This window comes from Bombyx mori, chromosome 18 (genome assembly GCF_030269925.1).
Source record: "Bombyx mori chromosome 18, ASM3026992v2".
In the NCBI taxonomy this organism is placed as follows: domain Eukaryota; kingdom Metazoa; phylum Arthropoda; class Insecta; order Lepidoptera; family Bombycidae; genus Bombyx; species Bombyx mori.
In genome coordinates this window covers 3,442,056-3,464,402 of record NC_085124.1, presented here as the reverse complement: position 1 = coordinate 3,464,402, position 22,347 = coordinate 3,442,056, and the positions used below count along the sequence as shown (strand labels likewise).

Here is a 22,347-nt window from a genome sequence, read left to right as displayed (position 1 = left end):
TTAATTACAGCTATTCGACTAACGCCAGTGTGAATCGCCACCGCCATCAGTGTTGATAAATAATAATAAAAAATACGGAATTTAGTTCCAAACACAATCGGATTAATCCCAACTAGCCGTTGATGACTAAGACAAACGAAAACAGCATTTCTAACACCAAACACAGTAAAACCTGAGTATCAATGGAACATGAAGATAATTGACAGGGAAACGAACATATTTTACATCGAGTATGGTCATTGCACGATGGCTACTTTCACAATGATATATCGCAAATTCCGACTTAATTAAAATGTAGTGAAAGATCAATAGAGAATGTGACATTTCGTTTAAATTATCATAAATATTTTTGTTAGTCGTTTGTACTTTTGGCAGAACGCTCGTGGTCATCAATTCGGGTGGTGCTGCCCTTCATAAGACGTCGCCATTCCTCGCGTACCACGGTCTTTCTTGTGCACTCGTTGACCCATTTAGAGCAGCGTTTATTTGGTCAGTCTCTATAATCTACCGCGCAGTTTTGTACCCACAATCATGCCTCAAATATAACGAGCCATATTTCAAAAGAAAGCACTTTAACTTCGACAGACTGAGGTTGAAAACCCCGAAAACCAAGCGTATTTCACCTCGTTTTTTGCATGCGTAATTAATTTTATTGTAAGTCAAGCTACCAGTTTTAAGTGGGCTTCCGACACATCTTCTTTGTTACCAGGACAGATATATCATCAGCAAGCCATTCTGCATTGAATTTCATTGACCACTAAAATTTATCTGCCATTAACGAATTAACACATCTCTTCATCTATATGAATGTTTCCATAATGGCTTTTAGTTTATACCACCTGCTTGGTGGAATATATTTAACTCAACCTATCAAACTATTCGCCCACTCAACTTAAGCACCACTTTCAACGTAAATTAAACAAGATTCGAAGTCACAATCGGACTTCCTGCCTGAGAGAGGACAAATATTTCGCCCACGGTCTGCGTTTCAACAATGGGTGCAGCCTGATTCATTTACATATTCATCAGAACATTCAACTTCAATTTAAGACCCTTGCTCGTCATATACCAATATTTATACCAAGTTAAATTTAATACAGATATTTTAAACTCTAAATATTTTTCTAAAACTTAACATTTTCTAGATCAATATACATATAAAAGGCCCTTGATTGCGGATGAATAAACATAAAAACGGCTACTAGAATAAGTATAAGACAGAAATCATCATTGGGATCTCCATAAAATGGGTGTCACGCTACAGAAAAAACTAAATATCTGATGGTATGGATTATGGACTAAGAACTAAGGTACAAAAGAGTTTCGAAGTGAAACATACACAATATGGCCATTTAGTGTCCATTCACACATTTGCTTCACACTTTAGTCATATACATACTTTAAAAAAGATTTTAACTGATGACTGTACGTACTATCCGAACAAAAACAGTTTCACTGTAAAAAATTGCGCCAAGTCCACGTTTATAAAACTCATCTCAATAACATTTGCACTTTACAAAAAAAAGAAGACTTCAATAGCTTTCATTCTCTACAAAAATATGTGAAATACAAAAAAATACCAAGAAACCGTCATAAAGATGAAAAAATAAAAAAAAAATTGTTGAAAATTTAAAAATAAAAAAATAAAAATTTTATCGTGCTTGGCGCGCGTCATTGAGTACCCCAAAATTTTCAGGATAAATGAACATCCTTTCAATGTTTAGAAATTTATAAGTAGGTCAACCTATGAAATGCATAAATGTAATTAATGAATTATTATTTCATAATAAGTTTTACAAAAGTTAAGTAAAATCGACATCTCATACGTATGTTATTTGAATTTTTTTCATTTCCCACTCATCTTTTATGATTTGAACTAAACACCCTCTCGTGTTCGCTTATACAAATACAAACTACTTACGAGTCGATACGTATGTATACGTTGGCTTCAAAACATTTGAAAAAATTCTCAAAGATGTTTTTCAAAGGGTAGAAAATAATATTAAAGTTTCAGCTGAATCTAAAGGGGTCGGACGCAAAAGTGGTCGATTTGGCATATAATAGCCCATAGGTATATAGTGAGAGCTGTTGAAAATTACCGTAGTTCTGTCTCAATTTCTCATAAAACGCTAACAAGAGCGAAAAAGACAACCTGGGTAACTTTTTCAGCTTTCACTGTATATTAAAGCAAAATGGTTTTTTTCTCGGGTTGAAATTCTTCCGAAAAATTTTGGGGTACTCAATGACGCGCGCCAAGCACGATAAAATTTTAATTTTTTTATTTTTAAATTTTCAACAATTTTTTTTTAATTTTTTCATCTTTATGACGGTTTCTTGGTATTTTTTTGTATTTCACATATTTTTGTAGAGAATGAAAGCTATTGAAGTCTTCTTTTTTTTGTAAAGTGCAAATGTTATTGAGATGAGTTTTATAAACGTGGACTTGGCGCAATTTTTTACAGTGAAACTGTTTTTGTTCGGATTTCATATCTTTTTGTTAAGTATTATTTTTTGCTCATTTATTACTTAATAAAAATAAATTATAAATAGTCACTCAGCTTAAAAGCTAATGAAACGCTCAATTAATTAGTGTTTTAATGTTAGGTGCCCGACTGGCATGAGACTCTCGGGTTGTCAGTTCCGGTATCGACCGGGGACGCGTGTATTCCGCTTCAAAGTCTGGCGCGCACTAATTGGGGGTGCGAATGATGCAACAGATGCGCGGGCGCGGGTAGCGCGGGGTGGGTCGTCGCGGCACGGACCTGAGTCACATTCTCTTTGGCTGCTGTTGCCCCGCGAAACGGAACGCTGCGTTACATACTCCCCCTCCAAGTTGGGAACGCGTCCCGAGTCCAACTTGGGACTGTTAGTCTGAAGACGCGGCCTTCCTCTCTGCCTCTTTGGCATAATTGGATCCGTACTTGAATTTGACGGAGAGTGGGTTAAATCCGCGGTGTGATACTTGCCGATGACATTGTTTGACAAGTCTGCTATGAAGTACGTTGTAGGACTAACTATCTTTACTACGCGATACGGGCCATCCCGTCGTGGCATGAACTTACGTGTTACACCCCTAGACGCATAAGCAAGCCATAACGAAGGAAATACTCTTCCAGTAGGACTCGGGAGCAAGCCACGGCGGTGGCATCAACAAGTGCGTAGAGTTCTACCCATCTTGTAGCTACATCCTCTACCAGGAGTACCCATCGCTCCCCCTGCTCTCCTTCTGGCAGTGGCCCGAACAAATCGATTGCGAGAACCTCTCCTCGCTGTTGAAGCACAGGAGTGAGCCTATACGGCGGTACCGATATAGGCGGATGATCACCGGTATCAATGTGGTGCTCGGCGTAAAGGGTTGGGGCTCCCCCCACCCTAAAGATGTCTCCATTCTCCTGCAATAAATGTGATAGCTGCTGCCGTTCATCGGAGCCAAGCATAGAACCCTTATCATCACGCAGGAAGTCAGCAGTAGAAGCAAACATGCATGGCTTAGGGCACTCATATTCAATTGGATAGGTAACCCGTTTTCCTGAAAAATGCCAAGTGGATGAAGCAAAGTCAAGCACAATACCTGCCGCCACCAAAAAATCCATGCCAAGCAAAGTTTCATTATTTTGAGCATCTGGAAAAACAGTAAATTCAAGGGTTACTGACCTTTCGGGACTTACCCTTACTTCAAGAGTAGTGAGCAAAACTCGGCGGGTGCGCGCGGAACCGTCTGCAAGCCTCACCCGACGCCTGGTTTCCTCACACGGATGGTTATGCTTTAACAGCAATTCATAAAGCAACGCTCCGGCAACGCTACTCTTAGCTCCCGTATCCAACAAAGCATTACCTCGTATACCTAACATTTGAACACTTAAAATTGGTCTTAACCTAACCTGGTGCTCAGTAGAGTTACTCTGGGCAACACTTTTCACATTAGAATTAATTGTCGAAAAATGTCCGACGTTTTCGATGGTCACCCTATTTTCGTTCATCATGGTCACCCTATCGCGGCCACTTGGTACCTCGGAATAACTATGTTTTGGTTCGGTACCACTCGAGTAACGCATCAGGGGCCTATTCCTAGAACTAATATTATTGTTTATATTATGATTAAGTCTAGAATAATTTTGAAGTCTAACCTTGTTATCAGTACCGAAAAAGCGCGAAGGAAGAATCGCCTTAAAATCGGTAGGATAATAATTATTTTCATTATCAACAAAACATTGTTTACGATTATTAATATAAATGGACGACTTTACGGTGTTTGAAGTGCAAGCTGTATGCAACGAGCTGTCGCGATGAATAGAGTTCACTGAACTTGACAGCTGTGTATTTACTTTACCAATAGGTAAATCGGATGTGACTGATCGGGTCCGTGCAGCGTCGACGGCGTAATAACTTGCGTTACACTTTGTACACTGAGACCGAGTAACACCTTTGGTACCACACCCGTAACACGAGGATACAGCTTGCGTATTTTCGTTGTCGAATTTCGTTTTTGACGCTAATTTTAAACACTCATCACGAATATGTCCGTACTTTTTGCAATAAACACAGAACAGTCTTTTAACAATCGACGTAGATGATACATTATCAGTGTTCGTGTAGCGAGGCGCGGGGACTCGAACGGTGCTCGGCGCAGCGCTGTCGTCGCGTGGCGGGCCGCCAGCGGCGCCCGAGTTGAATATTTTCCGCGGCGTCATCCGCGCCGAAGTCGAAGCACCGGCGGGAACTTCGCCTACGGTACTACCCGATGAACGTGGCGTCGCTCGCTGAGGATGATGAATAAATTCAGGCGGACTGGTCTCGTAGATGGAGTCCTCGATATGGCGCGTTTTCTTTAATAACGTGTCGTATGAAGTTACTTCGTCTCTTCTTAATCTTTTACGAACACGACGGTGTAGAAGGCCGTAAAGCATATCAATTTGAACTTTCTCACTAAGGTCACCAGGTGGGAGTCGAGCTAGTAGGGCTCGTGCTCTGGCAACGAAGATCTCCGTCTTCTCTCTTTGTCCTTGCGACATTTTGAAGAGCTCTAAGTAGACTCGATGGGGCGGTCTGCAATCACCGAAAGCGCTTCGTAACGATGATAAAGCGTCGTCCCAGGAAGTGATGCTAGCTTTAACGCCTTGCCACCACACGGCTGCATTTCCGGTTAGTAACATCGGGAGTCCTCGTAACGCGATGGCGTGTCCTACGTCAGCACAATCTTTGTATGATTCGACCGCGTCAAGGAAACCGTCGAGTGAGTCGCCGGGCGCTCCGCTGAACCGCGCCGTGCATGACGCGAAGTTCCCAGAATGGTGAGCGGGCGTCGAGGAAGGCGGCGATGTCGGCTCCGACGTCGGTGTTGCTGATGATTCGAGTTGAGTTTTATGCTCAAAAACTCGGTCGAGTAGGCGTTCGAATGCTGCCATTTGACTTTCTTGTAATGACGCCATGTTGTTTGCGGTAAATGTTGGCGTCGGTCCCGCGGTTGAACCAATTTCTTCTTCAACGTCTTGAAAATCGGATTGACGCCGTGACTGACGACGAGTACGTGTCGTAATTACGTAGATTCACTCCGAAATACTAGTTAAAGGGCCCGCGCTTGGGCTGCCAGTTTAATGTTAGGTGCCTGACTGGCATGAGACTCGGGTTGTCAGTTCCGGTATCGACCGGGGACACGTGTATTTCGCTTCAAAGTCTGGCGCGCACTAATTGCCATAATTGGGGGTGCGAATGATGCAACAGATGCGCGGGCGCGGGTAGCGCGGGGTGGGTCGTCGCGGCACGGACCTGAGTCACATTCCCTTTGGCTGCTGTTGCCCCGCGAAACGGAACGCTGCGTTACAGTGTAATAATAATCAACATCAACTTTTACAAATTTAAACCGAATTAAATTTTGTTTCTAATGTGAAGGGTAGATGACGCTGTTCTTAATTATTTCAGAATTTAAAATTAAAATCTGAAAGCCTTGAAACATCAATCCGCATAAATGTAATTTAAAAACTACAGTAAGAGGCTTAAATAAAAAGCTGAACTTAACTCAGCCTTAATTAGAATTTTCATCGGAATTCAGTAGTAAAGTTCAAGTTATTTTGATGAAATCAAAACCGAAATATTCATAGCATCTTAAACAATCACCTACGAATAAAGATTAGTTATTATATTATTTATTATTCGTAGACAATCACAACGGTTTTATAGTTTTGGGAAGGGATTTTTTGTAACGCCATCTCGTAAAGTATTTCGGTATTACATTACAAAACAAAATTGTTTCTCCAACAGTAACAACAGTACTTGCTTCGGCAGTACTTAAACTAAAATACTAACAGTAACAACATTAACGTTATTTAATGTATAAACCGTTCAATAAGAACTGCAAACTATCCCCTTGAAGCTACAGTTTATGTAGGAATAATGACTTTTTGGCGGGAACGCGAGGTGTGAAGTTGTGTGATTTGTTTTAATTTGTCTATTTAGTGTTTTATTCGGGTTTAAATGTGTAATAATAGTGGTTTATTAACTGTTTAATATCTGTGAAAGTGCACAAACGTGGGAAAATGAAACAAAGCCGCTGTACGTAACTTCTCGGTTTCCTCCAAAAAGTCTACTGAGATCTTAGTAAATGACCACCACCATTTTACTGAGATTATATTTCATTCCATATCATCTCATCTCATTTCATTTCATCCCTTTTGATTAATGTCTCAAATTAATCATCTTCATTTCATTTCACTCCATAATATCACATTTCATTTCACTCCATAATATCATTTTTCATAAAAATATGAATATAAATTAAAATAAGACATGACTTAAAGGTCTCAGTTACCAGGTCATAAAATCCATTACAAATAGGAATAATTCCAGCGCACCCTGGCGGCCGTAGATTACCATTCTCGAATATTTATAGTCTGTGGCATGTCACTTTTTACATCGAAAAAAGTCAGGATCGAAATTTTTGAGCGAGCCATAGTTTGTGGTGATAAAATTAATAATTTCAAGTAGATTAATTGTTGTAATTGATATAACTAGTTAATATCAGTAAAATAAAGTTGTGAGCGATTGATATAATATACAATTTAGGAACCAGAAGTACCGTAGAATTAAATAAAATTTCGCAACCTCAAAAAACTGTTCTGCTCACAGTAAACACAGTCGGTAGTCTGGCGCTCCGTTTACAACGGGATTTTTGAACGGAACTTGGCGCCAGATTCTACCGAATCTGTGGATGATGTACATGGCTCCAATTAAAAAAACTCATTTAAGTTACGTTTGAAGATGTAGCGTAATTCATGTCTCATTGACAGCTTATTCAGAAGAATTAAAAATAGAAAACATTGATGTAATGTAAATACAGTTGAGCTGATAGCATTAGCTTTGCATTCTACATTCAGAGAGCGAGGTTCATAAGGGCGCGAGGTCATATGCCTCCATTTCGCGCGCTTTGTACATTCCATTTATTCCGTTCGGTTGTAGACTAGCACAGATTGTAGACGGACCGAAATTCGTCTGCATCAATAGCCAGTAACACCACTGAAGCGTGAAGTATTTGAAAAATCCATCACTTAAGACTTTCAATGTCATTAACCACCATCCAATTTGTTTCGATTCTTAAATATACAACAAAATACATACAGCCATTTAAATGAAACTTCAAAACTTATTATCTATATATTAATTAATACGTGAAGCAAAAACTTTGTATCCCTTTTAACGAAAATTGCGCGGACAGGAGTATGAAATTTCTCACACTTATAGACAATATAGAGAAGGAGTGCACAATGCTAATTTTTTTTTAAATAATGCATAAAAGATACATTAAATCAATAAAGAAAACATTACACACACTACCATGTATTTGACATACACACGCATGCATACTATTTGTTTAATGTCAAACTTTTCTTATTGCTTAATGTCTATGGTCAAATTGAGAATAGAATAAATATTGTTTGTCTTTATTAATATTTGTCTAAAGTGTATTTTTGGCGAAGTCTATGATTATATAATATAAGTATAATAGTCTTTGAAAATAGAACCATAATAGTGTAGAAACTTATAATTTCAATTAATTATAGTCGAATTTCGACTACTGCGGGACCAACTAGTCTATCTAATTACACATTGATATAACATCTAGTAACTTATTAGTTACTAGATGCATACATAGAATAAATAGCATTTATGTTTACACACATCTAAGACTAAACCGGAAAAGTGGTTTTAATTATCTCCAAGATCGAACTTAAGGAAATTACTATTACTGTGAGTGTGTCGTTAGAGATAATTTCTCCGGCACATAAATTAAACACCTCTGTTGTTTTTTTTTCATGTACTTTTTTTTTATTGCTTAGATAGGTAGACGAGCTCACAGCCCACCTGGTATTAAGTGGTTACTGGAGCCCATAGACATCTACAGCATAATTGCGCCACCCACCATGAGATATAAGTTCTAAAGATCTCAATATGGTTACAACGGCTGCCCCATCCTTCAAACCGAAACGCATCACTGCTTCACGGCAGAAATAGACAGGGTGGTGGTACCTACCCGTGCGGACTCATAAGAGGTCCTACCACCATTAACTGTCTATTGATTGCACGAAATTTTAAATAGACATAACCGCAGCTGGCGTCTTTGCTGTACACAAAGACTACTTACTTACATAGAGATCTCTTTAACAGATCTCTGTAGATCAAAATTCTGTCAAAGAATAGTTCTACAGAATTCCCAAAGGCGCACCTATACAACAATAACTAATGTATACATATATTGTGCACGTTACGATGCGAGCGATTACCAAACCTCCATTGTACGAAACATAATGAGAATGAAAGTGTAAGAATGTTTAATTTTCAAACGATTACATGTCAAGAGGAAAGCTACGATGTACCTACTCATTGTTACGTTTGCCTTATGATTAATAGCTACTAGAGACCGGTGTTACTGTTTACTAAGTGTTCTATGACCTTAAATCTGTTTTTTAGGAAGGAAGAATTACTGGTGGCCCGAAAGCCTTTCCAGTTTCACCAAGACAGCTGGGCGAGCACGGGCGCCAGCCAGGAGGAATGGGATAGCTTGATGGTTGAAAGAATTCAGGTTGAACCATATATGGAAGTCATCTGAACGCTAATATATAAAAAATCAAATAACAAAAAATCAAACAACACATTCAAATCATTTATATATATTTTTTTTTAAATTGTTTAGTTGGTTGAACTAGATCACAGCCCACCTGGTGCTAAGTGGTTACTGGAGCCCATAGACATCTACAACGTAAATGGCGCGACCCACGTTGAGATATGAATTCTAAGGTCGCAGTATATATAGGTAGTTACAACGGCTGCCTCACCCTTCAAACCGAAACTTATTACTGTTTTACGGCAGAAATAAGCGGGGCGGAGGTACCTACCCATGCGTACTTACAAGAGGTCCTACCACCAGTAAAGAGTGGCCAGTTTATTGATTTAATTGATTAAATACTTATCATCAAAACCAATACCATACTTTACATGTTGATTGTCTAAACGTGTTAAATCTTTTAACAACGGTTCAATTATATCTAGACAGCTTAAAACAAAACTGATTTACTGTAATGTTACTAAATTTTACATTAACATTTTCTATTTCTTATGATTATAAAACAATTACACTAGATGGAGCTACTACTGTTAAATACTATCAGTTATTGGGACAAGTTTAACAGCATTTCAAAATTACATAGTCAATATTGTAGATTTTAGAGCGCACCACTTAAGAAGATTACTATGAATTTCTCGAAGAATTTTAACTGGACTTGACTCTAAGTAGTCGCTTTAGAGCGCTTGTCGTGTGAGCGAAACGTTTGAGCTCGATTGGTATAATTAGACGCTTAGGTACCTATCGCTTAGTATCGTGGAATTTAGTTTTATATTCCGTAATAGTGAATACTGTTGGTGCTTCTGTTTTGCGATTTTGAACTTAAAAACGTAGTCTCAATTAACTTTACGATTAAGCGGTAGTTGCCAATATACATTTACGAAGGAAAGACGTGTTTCTCTAACTGATCCGCAGGCACAAGCCAAACTGAACCTTACGACCTCACCAATTGTGTTGAGCTAGATCCTAAAATATAAATTTTGACATAGTCGAAGAAGAAATCATATTTTGTCATAGGTATATACAATACAGAATTACGAAAACCGAAAACATTAGAAATTTTAAAACAAAACCCATTACCATCAATAAACCTGCCTGTTAAATCGATGCGTAAAAGTCATAATTTGAGCTTTAATAGTGAGGTAGCCGTACAATAAATATTAAGATTTAAACGTAATAAAACAAGCATATAAGTTGTGATGTCTATAAGCTCTGGTAACGACTCAAAACCCGACGAACCATCAAATCTTTCATCCAATTAGTTCTATAAATTACAAACACCTATAACTATACTTGAGATTTTCTCTTTCTTGAGACGTTCTAGATGTCTATGGGCTCCAGTAACCACTTAACACCAGGCTGTGAGCTCGTCCACCCATCTAAACAATAAAAATAAATAAATAAAAAACACCGCGATCGCGTCAAATACATCACACATTATACAAATCCCGATATAATTTATTCACCCATGATCGTCCGCAACAATTACTCGTACAAATACAAACATATAAGTTTCATCTTTGCTACTTCATGAAAGAAAAAAACATTGAAATAATCGTAGTTAAAGACCACACAGCCGGACCATACTTTCACCGTTCAATTGCCTTAAGAAGATAAACGTCCGCCGGCCGTGTAATTAGTGTAATGGCTGCGCTCGTCGGTATTATAAAACGATAAATTATCAGCTCCGAACCGCGTACGTACGTCCTGTTATTTTTTTTTATTGTTCTTGTAGGCAGACGAGCGCACGGCAATGCCAGGGGCAGAGCCAAGCCGCTGCCTACCGCTTAATACTCTCCACAAGCCTCGTTTGAAGAAGGACATGTCATAGAGCTCGAGAAACACCGTGGTGGGGAGCTCATTCCATAGCCGGAATGTTAATACATATATACATTCGTCTTGTACCAATATCACTTGTGGTTCCTGACCGATTTGTATGGAAATGAGTCGTAAAAAGAAATACCAAGTTTAACTATTTTATCTTTCACCATATTCTCTTGCATTGTCATCGCCAAATTTCCAGTTTTACTGGTGGTAGGACCTCTTGTGAGTCCGCACGGGTAGGTACCACCATCCTGGCTGTTTCTGCCGTGATGCAGTAATGCGTTTCGGTTTGAAGGGTGGAGCAGCCGTTGTAACTATACTCGAGACGTTAGAACTTATATCTCAAGGTGGGTGGCGGCATTTACGTTGTAGATGTCTATGGGCTGCAGTAAACACTTAAGATCAGGTGGGCTGTGAGCTCGTTCACCCACCTAAGCAATAAATAAAGTTTTTTCAAAGTTCGCGAGATCTTCTCTATGTTTCCGTGATGCTGTGTCCTTCTTACAGCGAGATTTGAAAGGTAGCGATACGACTATGCTGTTTACCAAATCCCTCACACATGTCACGAAGTTTCTTAAGAAAATATGATTGTCCACGAACCTCTTCATTGATGAATGAATGAACCAATAATATCGTGTACAAAATATGAACATAGGTAATTACTGGTGGTAAGGTAAGCATAGGAGTATATGTACTACTGTTCTGTCTATTTTTTATCATAAGCTGATCGTATGCGACTCCGATTGCAAGATGGAACGACAGCCATCATACAAAAGAATAGATACTTCAATTTTATGTCTCAATGTAGCCTGCATTCGCATACTGATATCCATGCGATCCGGTAACCACTAAACACCTAATCAGCGTTGAGCTCATTCAAACACATAATAAAAACAAATTTGATTGCTAGTTTTTTTTTAACTATGAACTTTGTGGACCATCAGCGATCTCATTAGGTACACCAAACACACCAGTATGTACAAAGTCTTGACGTAACGGCGCTATGCACAATTAAGATTTCCCCTGTCTGTCTCCAGTATGGATTCCGATAGCCACTTAGCATTAAATCGCCGTAAGCTCGTCGCCAGATAAAGTCTAGTAGTAAAAACTGGACGGATGCGACCATAGGGCGGGCTAGAAAGCTGCGCCCACATCCAACGAGATCGGTACAGGTATCCAGTGGGTGTCGGGTATCGCGCTTTCAACTTCGCACGTATGCAGGTACGCGAACTTGCAATTTTCTCGTAGAAACTCTTGGCATTTTGTTATTAACATTTCTAACGTGTGATGACAAATAGAAAATGGATGTGTTGGTGATAGTGACGTCACGTGTACATGATTCGAAGTTTTTAATACGCTTTTATTAGCTTCAGACGTATGTTTTGATTTTGATTGATTTTGACCCCCTCAAAACGTCAGATTAACTCGAAATTTGGCATACTTATTAAGGACCGATGACAATTCTATAATTAAAAAAACATTGAAAAAATTTAAATTCAACTAAAAAATGAAAAATAAATAATAGTTTAAAAAAACTAAAAAATACGTTTTTTAGAAAATCTGACAAAAAAATAGAAAATAAATTTTAATAAATTTGATTTAAAAATATTGTAAGAAAAATGATTTTATTATAAAAAAGCGTGGGGTGCTTTTCAGGATATTATCAAAATAACCCTTCTACTCATATCTGTTCATAAAATATTTATAACTACCGATACCATGCACCCCAAGCTTTTTTTTTACAATAAAATCATTTTTTCTTACACTATTTTTAATTCATTTTTATTAAAATTATTATCAATTTTTTTGTCGGATTTTCTATAAAAGCGTATTTTATTAGTTTTTAAACTATTATTTATTTTTTGTCAACAAAACCACGTTGCGCACACAATACACTATTCATCTATAACTTTTTTTTTTTTTTTTTTGGTCAGGAGGAAATCGCCGGACTTCCGCCCTTTTCTGGGGATACTGGGCGGGGTATGTCAGAGTCGAACTGACTAAAACCTCCTGTCGCTCAACAACCAACGTCCAAACCTCGCATGAGACAGAACTCATGACAAGGCAAAGGGGGGAAAGTGAAGCGTTTAGTGCGGAGCACATCTCTCCCATCACCCTCCCCCTCGGGACGCCGGACTGGCGGTCGTCGGCGCCACGACCACCAGCCCTCTCGGTCGGCAGACTGTCCGAAGCCCGCCTAGATGGCGCCGGTTAGAGTGGGTTACCCTACGGAATACCCCGCTGGGCCAGAACCAGCGTGGGTCGAGGATAGCCGGCCTTCCATCACCCGGATGCTCTTGCGTAAAACGCGTGCAGAGCAGCTTGCACGTCGTCTTCTTAGGCCCCCCTCGCCGGTCCCCAGACCGACACGTGAGGGGGACCCGAGACACTTAGAGGGCCAGGGCTTGGGCGAGATCCGCCTCCCTGGCCCCCGCTCGACGGCGGCGGGATTGTGCGTCTCTCACGCGCCCCGCCGCCTCCTTCTGCGAGATGGTGCACTCGCAGAAGTCGAGCATCGCCTTCCACGACTCGTCGTCGCCGAGCATCGATGCCACAACACTCGGCAACGACAAGTCGGTTCCTATTTTTGCGACGAGGACACGGCGCCACCCCTCCCATGCGGGGCAGGCGACGAGCGTATGCTCTGCCGTGTCCAAGTCGCAACCACAATGGTGGCACTCTGCCGTCGGCTCGGCTGTGATCCGGTGCAGGAACTCACCGAAACAACCATGCCCAGTGAGCACCTGCGTAAGCCGGAAAGTGAGGCGTCCTCTGTCACGATTCACCCAATCCACAAGGACCGGGCGAATCGCCTCGACGGTCCTACGACCAGCCGAAGGATCAGCCAGCCGTCTGGACCATGACTCCAGCACGGACCGCCGAGATTGGGCCCTCCGTGCTCTGACCACACTGGGGCTGGGACGCGCCACGCCCCGGGCAGAATCATCTATAACTTAGCTTATTACTATACTAACGCAACATGAGTCGCTTAATCTTTATGTTCGCCGATGATCATATCAAGAGGTCATTTAAAACCACAAACAAATTACTTCGGTCGCCGGTACAGAGTTTCGCGTGTAATAACGGTTAACTCTACCATTGCCGGTCCCAAGCCCGGAAGAGAAAAGAGGAGGGTTGGCGTCGGTATGCCACCTAGCCGGCCGTAAAAAAAAATATAACGCCGAGCAACGGGCGGCGGTCAACTAATCCGAACTAGGGCTTCAGTAGCCAGAGGAACTAAATCGCCTTTGTAATTCTCCTGTGGAAGGACGCGGGAACCCACCACTAGCAATTTTCCCAAGAAAACCTTTAGGCATGTATTCCGTAAAGATCACGATCCTCAGCACTGAGCAACATGACGCACGGAGGAGGAACGCACAAATATAACGACAAAATATAGTTTTATTGTCATTATAATAATATGTTCAGAGCTCAGGTCACGGAGGCCTACTCTCACAGCCACACCCCGACATCGGTATCTTCTTCGATCGCGTATCAAAGCTCAAATTTAATATTAACAATTTATGTAGATGCAACCCACGCAATAGAAACTGCAATAAAAATACTAAACAAATTAGAACGAAATAGTAGGAACGAAATTAAAACATATGCATATTATATTTAGTAATACAGAGTAGCATTGAGAGAAACGACTAATCTACATGCACTAATTAAAACTACTTTTACGGTTTAGTCTTTTGTTTTTTTTTTTTTTCATTAGATTATATGAGTCGTCTATTATCAAAGGTGGCAATCTGTGCATTTGGACAAAACATTTTTATTGATATGTCAATACAGATTTATTTGAATATAATCGTCTCCTTCAAAGAATACGGTTCAAAACCTGCATTAAATAAAGGTTAATAGTTAACCTGTTATTTATCTAAGATGTCATTCCGAAGAGTTTTGTGACTGCCAATGGAATACAAAGTCAATAATTCGTTTTTCTGATTTACCAATCATTGTCCAAAAGTCAGATTGCCGCCTTTGATAATAGTCGACTCATATACGCGTTTAGAATACTTTACAGTTTTGAATACTTTCCAATTCTTTACAGACGACCACGAATACTCTAAAGTATTCGAAACTCGAAACATTTGAAATAATTTAATGACATTAAAAAACAAAATATTAAACGGTAAAAGTTCTTTTAATTGTGTCTACGACTCACACATTTAGAGGAAAACATACACACACTAAACTATACATTAAATTAATGTTCTCGAAATAAATTTCGAATTGCTCTAAAAATAATAATTTGGAAACTGAATCGAAGAATTCTTTTCTTGTCACATAAATATAAACCAAGTTCAGCATGGAGCTGACGAAGACGTTAGTAGAAAAGAATTTATACTAATATATAAATCTACAGTGGTTTTACGGATGTTCCGTTATAACTACTGAACCATGCATCCGATTGACTTGAAACTTGGTATCCGTGTAGAAAATACATGTACTTAATGGATAGGCTAATATTTATATGAGTGTTGGACTCCCTACACCAGTTGCAGGGACGTTAATGATGAGAATCTTTGTGGATGTGAGAAATAATAATGTTAATTTTACTGGTGGTAGGACCTCTCGTGAGTCCGCGCGGGTGGGTACCACCACCACCCTGCCTATTTCTGCCGTGAAGCAGTAATGCGTTTCGGTTTGAAGGGTGGGGCAGCCGTTGTAACTATACTTGAGACCTTAGAACTTATATCTCATTTACGTCGTAAATGTCTATGGCTCCAGTAACCACTTAACACCAGGTGGGCTGTGAGCTCGTCCACCCACCTAGCAATAAAAAATAAAAAAAAATTCTAAGCGAAGCAGGCGAGTACGGCTGGTCGCTTATAAAATACCATGTAAATTCCGCGTTTTACACAAAGCTTAATCAAACACAATTTATCACGTTTAATTTCGTTTCTATTCTAAAACGTAAAACGAACTAATCAAATAATGCCTACGCATAGCTGGACGACCGTAATTAGTCAACATAACCTTTGCCGTGGGAGGGTCAAAGTAAATTGTGCCTTTCGAAAAGCTATTAAATCCGTCATTTCCACAAACTCACTACCGCTATGCACTTGTACCGGTTAATGAATTTCCTAGTCGCACACGAAACCAGTGGGCCCACTTTCGATCTTATCTAAAAAGTTCAAAGGTCGACTCTCACGCATGACCGCTCCTCAAAACGTTCCAATGCACTTGTGTTGCACTAAAGAAATAACACATATACACATTAAAACTGGCTTGTATGCATAGAAATACTTTATAATCCAAATTTCACTTTCCGCATGAGCAAAAAAATAAATAAGCGACGAAATACATCAACGGTACGTTCTAGAAAAAATGCATAAACGAGTTTTAAAATTGTAAATAATATTTTTTTATGAGGCTTTCGAATCTATGACCTTAAGTAAGGAAAGTACATTAAAAATGACCATATTAGGGAACCGTCTACTGAACTACACATATCGAGGGGTGAAATTTCGCTTAATCCGCGACATTTATCTTTATAATTAAAAGTGTGTTTTATTTGATATTAGCATCAACAGTTCGATGTTTTTAATTGAAATTCAATTAGGTTTATACTCCACTCAAATAGCTGAAGAAGCTTTTTTTTATTAATATTTTTTCCAAACTTTAATATTTATAAATAGCCTTTGAGCCCTCGATATGTATTATCAAAAAAAATAAAGCACAACTAAATCATAGACTCCTCTGATATATACTTATTAGTTCTTGCTAAAATCATCATCATCCTAAAATTTATTAGTTTCTATCACATAAAATAATTGGACATTCTCGCGTCCCAACTGATTTTAGACGGTTACAAAAGACATATAACGTGAATGCAGCAGTCCATTTTGGGACATAGATTAAAATCTCAATCCGTAAAACGGCTGTGTTACAATGAAACGCAAAATTGTTTCGTAGCTAAAATGAGCAGGATGATTGGTATCTGTTTCGTGCGAACTTGCAATATACTCCATCCACTTCGCCGTGACTGTCTTTAAGCATGTGAAACGTTTGATGAATCGACTCTAATTAAGTTCTTAAGGCTTGCAGACTATACAATAAAGAAATATTTAATGCGGATCGAAGTGGCAATGCTTCTTGTATATCAAAAAACAATAAACGGTTATAACTAGAGTTGCACATGTATTTATAATTATTAAACGCTCAAAAGCAAATAAAATAAAAACGCAACTTGAACTCAGAAATCGGGAACAAACAAACAAACAAAGAAATCGATAATTTAATTGATTATTCTTTAGTTTACTCATTAAAATAATCTTAGAACATTCAAGACCACTACGACAGAACCAGTTTCTATATTGATATTCAAAGTCAGATGTTAATGTAGCAGAGACCTTTCAATACATCTTAGGAATCTCGTTTGAGAGCTAAACGACTCTAAGATCAGTTTAGATCCAAGCTTAGCAGAGAACAACGTAATATAGTTTAGAATATTTCGTTTGTGTTCTTAGCAAATGGATTTGGCATGTTTTATAAATTAGTGTGGATATACCAATGAGTAGTAGTATGATTACTTGAGATCACTAGCATTTGTTTTGTTTGACGTAATCTGTATAATATAAGCTGCTATTACTTAGAAGCAGGTATCTGCCACTGCTGAAATGGTGTAGTATTCGAAAGAGGAGAGGATTCTTTTAAATCATTTAAAGACACCCAAAGATCTTAAGCCGCAATTTCTTAATGTTTTAAGCACAAACAGTTACAAGCAGGGCATGGTAGGGCATGTTGTGAGCCCGCACGGGTGGATGTACCACGACCTTGCCTGTTTCTGCCGTGAGCAGCAATAAAAAAATGAAATAATAATTTAGGAAACATAATGAAGAGGCGACAACGTCATCATAAAAATCAGCCCTATGTACGGTAATCAGGCATTTCGGATCCTCTCGATACACTAACGGTGTTTTTAGGTACTTCAAGCATCGGTGAACGTTCTCGTGGAACCCGTCGCTTGCGACGAAGGGTTCGGCGAGTAAATTAACCCACAGACACAGCCCACTGAGTTTCTCGCCGAATCTTCTCAGTGGGTCGCGTTTCCGATCCGGTGGTAGATTCTGCGAAGCTGCATAGAACTTTGCTATTTGGAGTACAAAAAAATCCCATCAAATCACACGAAGACCGACACTAGTTAATGCAGGAAAACTGTATAAGAAAAAGTTCAGCCCACTGAGTTACTCGCCGGGTCTTCTCAGTGGGTCGCGTTTCCGATCCGGTGATAGATTCTGCGCAGCTGCATAGAAGTTTGGTATTTAGAGTTCCAAAAAATTCCGTCAAATCACACCAAGAACGACAGGAAAACTATATAAGAAAAAGTTCGCCAACAAAAAAAAGGACACACTCGATTCCGTTGATGATTGATGAAGTGAAAACAACGTGCCGAATCTATTGAAGAAACTGTTATTGACAGTCGGAGCCTCGCCAACGGCCCGTCGCCTCTGTCAGCCCAGCAGGTACGGAGAAAGCGCCTTTTTGTTGGGCAGGCAACGACGAGAGCTCTCCAACTTAATGAATGACAGATACGTGTAAACAATGAATCGCCGCTTTGATCGTGATCATTCAAAGGCGAAACTCGAGAATTTAATTTTATGGATCCGTGTCAGTTTCGCGGTTTCAACTATTCGCTAAGATGATGAAAATATTAACGAAATTTATTATGTAACTCGTTTGGGTCGAATAAGAAGAATGTATTTTATTTATTGAGTACAACCATAGATCAAGTTATCCGTCCCAGCGTTAGGCGATTTACGGTAGTCATGAATAGTAAAATATGAATTTTGCTGTCCAATGTAAAATAGGTTAAAGTTTCGAATAGGAATTTCAAGGACAATTAAGCATGATTTTTATTTTTATTGCTTAGTCAGGTGGACGAGCTCACAGTCCACCTGGTGTTAAGTGGTTACTGGAGCCCATAGACATGTACGACGTATATGGGCCACCCACCTTGAGATATCAGTTCTAAGGTATCAGTATAGTTACATTAAATACATTAAATATAATTATTTAAAAAATTAAGCTAGTACCGGTGCTAGAAGTTACATAGGCAACTATATAGATAAATACCTATTAGATAAAAACTATAAATACCGTATCGTATAGGAACCCGTATAAATAGACGAAACTGTCATAATGCCCTAGATCTTTTAGCTAGCTAAAGTTAGAACTTAAATCTTCAAAAGGTATCAGCTCCCGACACACATACGCTTTGCCATAGAGACAGCTATGCCACTGCCTACCTATCACGACACTAACACAACAAAAAATAAATCGAAGAAGTGGGTTAGGTCCTTACTCGTTTTCTTATCAGATACGTCAGCGGAACAACACCAGTGAAAGTGACGTGTGCCTTTTATCGATACAATTACATCACTCCAAGAGATCTCAGATATATCGGTAACAGCCCAAATATTATTGTGTTACATGATCAATTGATACCACTGTTCATTTGCATTGTAATATCAAAATTGTGATGTTTTACATAATACTAATTAATTAAAAGCGTGAACACTGTGGTTCCCATGCCACCATCTACACCAACCACCCTTTGATACGTATTCGTTTGATACGTATTGATACGGGGAGCTCATTCCAAAACCGGATGGTACGTAGCAAAAAAGATTTCTGGAAACACACTTTGAATGAACGCAGTGGTTCTAAGTAGAATCGATAAATTATCACTTTAGAAAGATAGTTAGTTATTTGTTCAACATTCACAAATTTAATTTAATGTTAAACTGTGGGCGCGTCCCAACAACCGGTCCATAGCACGAGTGAAAACCCTATAAACGTGATTAAAGCTTATCTTTAATCGTCGATAAAACTCAATTATATCGTAACTCTCGGTTACTAACTACTGAATTTTTATAGCATATTAATTTAATAACTTAATATCGCGGTTGCGTTGTCGAGATACTACTCACTCAGATGATGATGAAAAAAAAGTTTGCTTCTGAGTGTTTGTGACGTACTCTGTACAATTTTCGCGCCACGTCAATTATACAGTTTATCAATTATAATGGACTGTTGAAAGGTTTTTTGGGGATGGAAGGATAACTAGTGCCCTTTTCAGCTTAGCCTCGACAGGTCTATTCCCGAATGCATCTACTACCATATCGGGATAGCGACCCGCTGAGAAGATCCGGCGAGGAACCCAGCAGGCTGATGCTATGGGCTAGATTTCAAGTTTTTTTTATTGCTTCGATGGGTGGACGAGCTTACTTCCCAACTTGTGTTAAGTGTTTACTGGAGCCCATAGACATCTACAATGTAAATGCCGCCACCCACCTTAAGATATGAGTCCTAAGGTCTCAGTATAGTTACAACGGCTGCCCCACCCTTCAAACCGAAACCCATTACTGCTTAACGACAGAGTGGTGGTACCTATCCGTGCGGACTCACGAGACATCCTACAGCCAGTAAAACATGCAAACAAGCTGTTTAAAATATTTGTAGGATGTAGGTAATATAGTAAACCGGCCTCCCTATTACTGCCACGACTCAGTCATGCGCTCTTGGGTGTAGAGCAGAATAACCATAGTTCGATGTAACAGCAACTTTGATCTTACGTTTGCGAAAAAAGCGATCGCATTCACTTTCATATGTCCATAAGCTTCGTTAGCCGCAACAAATAAAATCAGATTGATTTACATATTTTATTACTTTACATTCCGAACAAATAAACTTCTAGGGCGAGCATTGATAAATAAAGAATGTTGAACCGCAAACTTATTATGTAGGTACTATAGGCGTAGGGCGTAGTCATTATTAAGTGAAAAGAGAAATTATAAGATAGTAGACTGAATCGTTTGTTGCTAACAAGCTACACACAGTATTTCTTCAATCAGTCATCATGACTCTTGCAATAGCGCTGACATTTCCGACACAAGCTCTTGTCACGGTAGGAAGAAACCAATGAAGCATAAGTATTCTCAGGCCAAACCGTAAAAGATTAAAACCATTTTCCAAACGAATCATTCAAATAAAATGTAAACATTACATCTTAATATATTTTTTTTATATTTATTTACTGACAACCACGGCACGTTAACTGGTCCCGTGGTAAGTTCGTAAAGAACTTGTGTTACAGGTACCAGATAACGGAAATAAATGTAAGATTTTTATTATACACATACATATATTTAATATACATCCATAACCCTGGGAAAGACATTTTACATTATTCATACAAAATATCTTCCCTTGGCGGGATTCGAACCCGCGACCACCTTGTGTAGTGACCATGTCACTTACCACTACACCAGACGGCCGTAGTCATCTTGTTAAGTCAATATACGATTACACAGCCCAAATAATGAACATATTCATACTCGTTTGCAAAGCACGAGTAACTAGATGAATTATAATTAATCAAAGCATTCTAGAGAACAACGCGGCGATGGTTGTAATGTGTGACGACGCGGAAAATCTTTAATCAGATTAGCGCCTCCTACAGATAAAATCGATTACTTGTTATCGCGTGATAGGGTTGATAGTCAGTCCGATACCTCATCACAACATTTTATATTTTTCTAGATTAATTCTCATTTGATTTTCAAACATACTGGTAAAATTAATATCAAAATTACTCTTCATTTGTAATTTAGTTATTTAACTCTCAAACTATCAGACTAATTAATTGCATATAAACAATTTTCTCAATCGTGACTTTTATTTTAGTACATACGCTAAGCTACTACAAAGTTTTTATTAATAAACCGTTCAGAAATTATCTGCAAAACCTAATTTAAAATTCATTAGGACAAACAAAAAGCCGTAAGCACTTGTTATGCGTGAAAGTAGACCCACCCACAGCGCCAGTGGCCCGAGGCGTGACCGCAACTCATCTATCAAAACAACACTTCAATACAACCCAATGGATTTCCAATTCATAAGAATAACATCTTTATTTTGACTGAGGTTCTTTGAGTTAGAAACTACGAGAAATAAACAGTCTTGTACATATCGCGGAAGATTTCCTTTTAGTCACAAAACTCACAAATCTTGCGTGTGTTGGTCACTGAACTCATCCTAAGTGGCTGGACTGATTTTAATGAAATTTTCTGTGTACCTTCAAGTGGATTCGAGAATGGTTTAGCTTTACAAATCAGCCCGGCAGATGGCGCTGCAGTCGGTATCTTTCCTAGAAATAACTTATATGGCAAAACAACGTTTGCCGGGCCAGCTAGTAAGCATATAATTTACGCTTACCAAAACCAGGCTGCATCGACCAGATTATTAGTTTTGCAATACAATGTCATGCAATTATGAGTAAATGCCCCATTAAACGAATTTCCCCATTGCGAATGTCTCAGTTCGCCACAATCGGCGTTAGTTTAATGATGACAGACGACACCCATTGCGTCATCTCGGTACAAGTGGCATTGCAATGA

The 22,347-nt window shown here is 39.1% G+C and overlaps 1 protein-coding gene across 4 annotated transcripts in view; it reads right to left on the bottom strand.

Moving 5' to 3' along the window:
* Positions 1-22,347, bottom strand: part of LOC101736446 (disheveled-associated activator of morphogenesis 1) — a 94,860-nt gene that overhangs the window by 22,867 nt on the left and 49,646 nt on the right. The gene's annotated exons all lie outside the window — the stretch shown is intronic.